The sequence below is a fragment of the Octopus sinensis genome, linkage group LG12 (genome assembly GCF_006345805.1).
Source record: "Octopus sinensis linkage group LG12, ASM634580v1, whole genome shotgun sequence".
NCBI classification, from domain to species: domain Eukaryota; kingdom Metazoa; phylum Mollusca; class Cephalopoda; order Octopoda; family Octopodidae; genus Octopus; species Octopus sinensis.
This window is the reverse complement of record NC_043008.1, coordinates 57170790-57179850: the sequence shown is the minus strand read 5'-3', so window position 1 is coordinate 57179850 and position 9061 is coordinate 57170790.

Below are 9061 nucleotides of genomic sequence, written 5' to 3'. Positions count from 1 at the left end.
ACGTAAATTGTGACTGGGACCAACCTGCAGGGTCATGCGCTGTTTATCTTGATGTGAGATCACTATGTCGTGCTCATATGATTGTGATGCATGTGCCTGGTGTACCCTTATTAGATGGGTAGTCATAATGTGTATACTGGGATTCGTATATTTTACCCCAGTGTCACTTTGATGGCATGCACTGCTCTCTTACTCAGTGGTGATGATGATGAGCCCGCGCTCTTAACGACTACGCCATATGCCCACGGGCATATGGCGTATTGGTTAAGAGCTACTAACCCCAAGATTCCGAGTTCGATTCCAAGCAGTGACATGAACAACAACAGCAACAACAACAACAACAACAACAACAACAACAACAATAATAATAATAATAATAATAACAATAACATCGAAAAGTACCTTAGGAATGAGAAGCCAGGTTCGAAATTTCCCCAAGACACCCGAAGAAGGCTGGAGAGTATATCAGCCGAAAAGTTGTGTAAACAACAAACAAGATGAGGACAAATATCCGTCGAATGTAAATAATGTAAATAATGATTTCTTCTATTGGCCACAGGGGCCCACAACATGGAGGATAATATTAAATGACGAGAAACAAAACACAAAAATAGAAACAAAAACCAAGCAGGTGGAGTTTACATTTAGTTAAGGGAGGCACTACCACATTAAAGGATATAACAAAGAAAATATAAATAGTAAAATGGGGAAATAAGTAATGAATATTGGCTGTAACAGTAGTATCCCCAGTTACAATACTAATTTACATTGTGAAAATAATAATTATTCTCCAAGCACGCATTCAGTGGGAGCGAATGACAACTGCCAGGCAGCTGAAGCTGTATTATCTGCTATAATCTTAGACCTCCGTCTTCTAGTATTGTCGAAGGTAATTCTAACCTGGCACGTGACAACGGTAATATAAGTAGGATTGAAGGAGTGATATAGCTTGACACAGCTGACTGCAAAGTCATCAACTCGTAATTTCGTTAAGTCTGAGATAAATGAGGATTGTGTATATTCACAATCAGTTAGACTGTTCTAACTCCGGCGCCTTTAATAATCACATGGTTAATAATTGTATTAGCTACAATATATCTTGGGAAACAATATGTCACTTACATATTTTTGTTAATTATGGACATAATAAGCTCTCTTTACCGTGTTTAATAACTAGTATCGACTCTAATACACCTAGATGACCCTTAAATTACGTAGCTTCAGAAATAAATCTCTCTGTTCTCTTAGCAACGCCTTTTTAACTAAGAGTATTGCATGTAAGTTGGTGTAACAACTGAAAAAAAAATACGCTTAATTATACAGGTTCAACATCTTGTGACATCAAAAACCGAGTTTATAATCAAACGTCTTCCTTTATAAATAGGAATAAGGCTTGTGTTACATCACTGATGGAGAAAGTGCGGGAATGAAAGGAGAGAAAAAATTCATTTCGATATCTTGAGCATTATAAACAAAACGTTATCGTATTGAAATGACAGGCGCAGGAGTGGCTATGTGGTAAGTAGCTTGCTTACCAACCACATGGTTCCGGGTTCAGTCCCACTGCGTGGCACCTTGGGCAAGTATCTTCTACTATAGCCTCGGGCCGACCAAAGCCTTGTGAGTGGATTTGGTAGGCGGAAACTGAAAGAAGCCCGTCGTATATATGTATATATATATATATATATATATATATATATATATATATATATATATATATGTGTGTGTGTGTGTGTGTGTGTGTGTGTGTGTGCGTGTATGTTTGTGTGTTTGTGTTTGTCCCCCTAGCATTGCTTGACAACCGATGCTGGTGTGTTTATGTCCCCGTCACTTAGCGGTTCGGCAAAAGAGACCGATAGAATAAGTACTGGGCTTACAAAGAATAAGTCGTGGGGCCGAGTTGCTCGATGAAAGGCGGTGCTCCAGCATGGCCGCAGTCAGCTGAAACAAGTAAAAGAGTAAAAGAGAGTATATGAGTGTACACTTTGTTGTGCTGCATTATATGAGATCTTTAGGAATCCAGGTAACATTTTCCATCAGTTATTCCTATTTCTAAAGGAAGAAGTTTGATTATAAACTCGGTTTTTGGTGTCACAAGCTGTTGAACCTGTATAGGTAAACGTATTTGTTTCAGTTACACCAACTTGTATACAATACTATTAGTTAAAAAGGCGTTGCTAAGAAGACAGAGAGATTTATTTCTGAAGCTACAGAACTAAGATTACGCTGTTTGTATAAAGTTAGGCGTACTTTCACATACTTTCACATTCCACAAGCCTGTTATATAATACGGGAACACTCTCTATATAACCCATATTTATACTAGTTTCCGTGTATTTCTGTATATGTATATAACCATGGCTAGAAGGAAAGTGTCAAATTTGTCTACAACGTCAAGGTCAGCCAAAAGAATGTCTCTGTCTAGGGAAAGAGAGGCAACTGCAGAAAGGGAAGATTACCAAGAAACGAACAGCCTGTGCCCTACAGAAGCCAGAGCATCTCAAAGTAATGAACAGAGCTATGCACGGCTGACAAGGAATAGCATCTCCATTGCAGAACGAAGAGCAGTTGCAGCAGCTCAGAGAAGCAATTTCTATGAAGCAGCTTTCAATTATGATCCAGCAGTTCATTATGCGGATGACATTGGTGCGATGACAATTGAGTGCATACATTGTAAAGCAAGAAAGTGGCCAGGAAGGACACCTGCACAGTGCTGCAGTGGTGGAAAGGTTAACCCTCCTGCAATCCCCAATCTCCACTAAAGAAACTGTTGTCATCAACTGACCAAGATTACAAGCACTTCCAAAACAAAATTTGACAATACAACGCTGCAATACAGATGACATCATTTGGAGCCACAAGAGATTTAACTAAGCTAGGATTCATGCAAACTTTCAAGGTCCAAGGTCAGATTTATCATCGGATTGGCTCTCTACTACGTCTGTCAAATGAATCACCAAAATCGGCCTTTCTTTGTTTATAATCTGTACCTGTTTTTTGGTTACGAAATAAGCTAGAAAAAACGTGTTTGTGAATTATTTGTATATTTTATTTACATATATAAGTTGAAAACTTTCTTTTACCATTTCACTTAACGTCTATGTTCCATGCTGGCATGGGTTGGAGAGTTATAAATGTAGAAAGCTGGTATATCATCTAGTAGCAGTTGAGACCTGCGTAATCTAGACGGCGTCTTTAAGTTTCCTTATTCTCTTTAACTCGGGCAACGCCGGGTAATTCTGCTAGTGTGACAGAAATTTATGTTCCTTTTCTCGTCCTTACCTTTTCATTCCAATTTTATGTTACCTATTAATTATCATGTATTATTTATTATATCTCGTTCATTTTATTATCGCCGATTACTATGTTCCTTTATAAGTGCGTGCAAGTTTAAATATTTGCCTATGTGTATATATATACATATATGTAGGCATATATGATGAATACACACACACACACACACATATATATATACATATTTGTGTGGGTGTATATCATTTATATTATATTATATATATATATCATATATGTATATGATAAATATTATCAGAGAGAGAGAGAGAGAGAGAGAGAGAGAGAGAGAGAGAGAAGAGAGAGAGAGAGAGTGCGTGTGTGTGTGTGTATGTATGTATGTATGTATATACATATGTTTATATAAGTGGCACCTACAGCGATGAATATGTTGTCAGCATATAAGTGTATATGCGTGTATCTATGTGTACATATATGCGAATAGACATAAGAAAATTTATGTATGTGTGCATATATGTGTGTGTATATCTACGTATATGTATGTAAGCGTGCGTGTATACAAATAAATCTATCTATCTATCTATCTCTCTCTCTCTCTCTCTCTCTCTCTCTCTATATATATATATATATATATATATACACACACATATAAAATTATAATTAAAGGTATCTAAAAGATGGTGCTATCCCAGTGTCACAGGCAGTGAAAGACATGGGGATCAGTTTGTGCAATGATGCATCATTTCTTATGCGCATTACAAGATTGGTGATGTGAAACACCACAGACTGAGGAAATCATTGAAATCAACAAACCGGGCCCATGAGCCTGGCTAGGCTTTAAAAGGGAGCATTTATTTATTATTATATATATGTGGAGGCGCAATGGCCCAGTGGTTAGGGCAGCGGACTCGCGGTTGTAGGATCGCGGTTTCAAGACCGGGCGTTGTGAGTGTTTATTGAGCGAAAACACCCAAAAGCTCCACGAGGCTCCGGCAGGGGAAGGTGGTGGCGATCCCTGCTGTACTCTTTCGCCACAACTTTCTCTCGCTCTTTTTTCTGTTGGCCTGCTTGTTTAGCCAGCGGGGTGGTGTCATTTAAAGGCTAAAACAATGCGAAAAGCATTGTGACCAGCGATGTGTAGCAACATCTGATAGCCTGGTCGGTCACGGTGATCACGGTGATATATGTATGTAAGTATGTATGTATGTATGTATGTATGTATGTATGTATGTATGTATGTATGACGGGCATTTTTTAGTTCCTGTTCAAAAAATCAACTAAAATGATTTTGGAAGGCCTAGGGCTATAACAGAAGTCACTTTTGGCCAATGTGCGATGGAGTGGAACCGAACCTGAAATCGCGTGGTTGGGCAGCAAACTTCATACCACGCAGCCGTAATTGCTTGTTTTATAGTGTTAAATACTGAAGTGCACTCGTCGTCTTGCACTGAATAGAATATACAATAAAGGCAACGAAGTAAAAATAACAATTATTTTAAATAATGCTTGCTTACTTCGAAGTCTTCTTGATAATTCATCTCAAGAGACGGAAGTAACGATGAAACACCGACGTAAACAGTCGCCATTTATAAAAGACGCTATGTAAACATGATCATATCTATCTATCTATCTATCTATCTATCTATCTATCTATCTATCTATCTATCTATCTATCTATCTATCTATCTATCTATCTATCTATCTATCTATCTATCTATCTCCCCCTCTCCCCCACTCTCTCTCTATATATCTATTTATCTATCATGTATCTATCTATCTATCTGTCTATCTATCTATCTATCTATCTATCTATCTATCTATCTATCTATCTATTTATCTATCTATCTATCTATCTATCTATCATGTATCTATCTATCTATCTACTTATCTCCTTATACATATTTACACATAATTGTGTGATATATATATATATATATATATATATATATAATATCCCTAGATACTCAGACGTACGAATTCATACATGATATTTTCTCATTTCAATTAGGAGTAGCATTTTTTTCATTATCTGAAGAGCATTTATTGCCATAATCGCGAAACACCGTTAAATGTACTGCATTCTTTTTTTTTCAGAACTGTTAAAAATAGAAGAGACAAACGTAAACACACTCATACTCACCCACACAGGCGCGTATACAATGACAAGAATATATTTATATATGCATCTAAATATATATATGTCTATGTATGTATGTAGGTACGTACGTATCTATATATATATATATATATATATATAATATATATATATATATATATATATATATATATATATATATATTTATAAATACGTACACACCATGTATATATAAATATTTATAATCAAATATTTATCTATATATCTATCTATAGATGTAGATACAGATCTATCTATATGTCTGTCTGTCTGTCAATCCCTCTCTTTATATATATGTTAATATTTATATGTATAAATTCCTATAACATATATATATATGTGTATATATATATATGTATATGTATATATATATACACACATATATATATATATATATATATATGTATATATATATGTATATGTATATATATACATGTGTGTGTGTGTGTATATATAGATATGTATATGCATTAATTAATGTTTACTCGACATACTTTCTCGATGTTTCTTTGATGTTTTTTTTGTGTGGTCTTGGTAGATTTGAAATTAGTAGACACTTATTAATGTTCCAGTTTATATGTGTGTGTGTGTGTGTGTGTATGAGTGTGTGTATGTGTGTGTGTATGTGTGTGCGTGTACGTGGGTGTGTGGTGAAATAAGTAATGATAGTGTTATACCTTGTTTAGCTTCCAGTCACTACTGATGAAGCAGACGTGTGATCAAAGGTAGTCTAGCAGTAAAAATATGTGTATTATTATTATTATTATTATTATTATTATTATTATTATTATTATTATTATTATTATTATTATTATTATTGTAGTTGTTGTTGTTCTTGTTGTTATTGTTGTTATTATCAAAGCGGAGAGCTGGCAGAAACGTTAGCGGCATTTACGTTTTAAGTTCAAGTTCCGCAAAAAAAAATCGGGAGCAGATAAAATAAATACCAGTTGTGCACTGAGATAGATGTAATAGACTTACTCTTTCCCCGACATTACTGGTATTTTGCCAAAGTTTTGAAACCTCGCTTCTTCTTCTTCTTTTTCTTCTTCTTCTTCTTCTTCTTCTTCTTCTTCTTCTTCTTCTTCTTCTTCTTCTTCTTCTTCTTCTTCTTCTTCTTCTTCTTCTTCTTCTTTATTGTTTAATTGTTTTGTTACCTGTTTTTGTTATTTATTGTATACATGACATAGTGCCAAACTCCACTTGTTCCTTGTTTTATAATGTCCCTATATGTTTTGCGTTGGGCCCTTGTCGCCAATAAACAAAGAATTATTATTATATTATTATTATTATTATTATTATTATTATTTTATTATTATTATTGTTTTATTGTCGTTTACTTTTAATCTGCATGTTTGATGCAATCACTTGCCAGGGCACACCCAACGCCCTAGGGCAAGTGAAGGTTAAGAGTTGTTGAAATATAGCTGAAAGCTTGGGGAGGGGAAGTAGAGAAATATCTCCATGTATACAAAACACAAACATTTACATTGATAGGGTTTTCTAAGGATGTGGGCAGTACTTGTTAGCACAATCTTTTGGATTTCCTTGAGACATGGTTCTCCAGGGATATTGTCTAGGTGTTTCTGACATCCCTTTTTTATCATACCTAGGGCACCTACAATAACAGGAACAGTTTTTGTTTTAAGATTCCACATCTTTTGTATTTCGATTTCCAGGTCCTTATATTTACTTATTATTATATTATTATTATTATTATTATTATTATTATTATTATTATTATTATTATATTTTATTTATTTATTTTAGTATTATTATTATTATTATTATATTATTATTATTATTTATTATATTATTATTATTATATTATTATTATTTTCATATTATTTCTATATCTTGCTTATTGATCTTTTTCATCATTTGGGAGTGTAAAGTCAATTAGCTGGAGTTTTCTTTTCTCTTTGTCTACTACTATTATATCAGGCCTTCTATCTTCTATTACTCTGTCAGTCTAAATGTTAAAATCCCACAACATCTTGTATTCCTTTTATTTTCTAGTACTTTACTAGGTTCATGTTCATACCATTGATCAGTACATTCAAATTTCTAGCTGTCTACATAACTCCCAGTGGATTACTCTTCCTACATTGTCATGTCTTTTCTTATATTCTTTCTGTGTTAGCATAGTGCATTCGCTTACTATATGAGTAACGCTTTCCTCTTTTGTCTTGCATAACCTACATTAGGAATCTACTTGGTTTTTGTCTATCTTTTTTCTCCAAATAGTCCTTAATGTTTGATCTCGTGCAGCTACTAACATACTCTATGTCTCCCATTTCAACTTTCCCTTCTGCAACCATGACCTTGTCACATTACTACTATTTTCTGCAACTATCTTTAGGAATCTAGCATGCAACGCTTTCTCTTGCCAGTCAATTCTCTTTTCTGTTTTCAACATCGTTTGTGTTTTTGGTTTCCTTATGTCTTGCTGTGGCTCTAATAGTTTTTAATAAACTTTCTCACTATTACGTAGGAGTCTATATCTACTCTAGCTAACTCCACACAGTTCTCTACTAATATTAACCCTCTTCCTCATTCTTTTCTAGGTAGGTATTCCTGCCCTTGGATTGAGTCTTCCATTCATATTGAATTCCTTCTTAGTTTTTTCTGTCTAGCTTTGCTAATTCAGTTTTTGTCCAATCTATAAAAGCTGCGGAGGATCTAAGTAATGATACTGCATGAGTATCTACAGCTTTCACTAGATTCGGGCCATTGAGCTTTGACTTCATTAGCTTCCTCGCCCTTCTGATGTACTCCTTCTCAATTTTCGTTTTCATTTCTATAGTTAGTACTTTGTCATCTTCTAATACTCCTACATACTCATAACTCTCTCCTCCTTTTAATAATTTTAATGTCTCTCCATCTGGTAATTGGATGACTTCGCTGTTGACTACCTGTATCCTTCTCATGACTATTAGTGCACACTTATCTATGCCAAATTCTATGCCTTTTTCTTTGCTAAAGAGTCTTACAGTCTGCATTAAGGAATCTATCTCTTTTTCATTCTTACTGAAAAACTTCAGATCGTCCATGTAGAGCAAATGGTTAATTTTCCCCTTATTTCTGAACTGATACTCTGCCTTTGCCTTTCTTAATGCTAAACTGAGGAGGATCAGAAATAAGACAAATATTAAAGGAGGCAACGAGTCCCCTTGGAAAATTCCTTTTTTGATATTAACCTTCCCTAAGAGTGTGTCACCTGAGCAGATATCTACTTTCCATTTCTTCATGCTAAAGCTAATTAATTCTCTTATGTTGTCTGATATACTGAATATACTCTGACATTAACTTATCTATGAGTGTGGCTTTCCTATAATCTATCCATTACTCTTTTACTTGTTTCAGTCATTTGACTGTGGCCATGCTGGAACACCGCCTTTAGTCGACGAAATTGACCCCAGGACTTATTCTTTGTACTCCTAATACTTATTTTATCGGTCTCTTTTTGCCGAACCGCTAAGTTACGGGGACGTAAACAAACCAGCATCGGTTGTCAAGCGATGTTTGGGGGACAAACACAGACACACAAATACACACACACACACACATAGATAACATATACATATATATATATATATATATATATATATATATATATATATATATATATATAATATTATAAATGACAAGCTTCTTTCAGTTTCCGTCTACCAA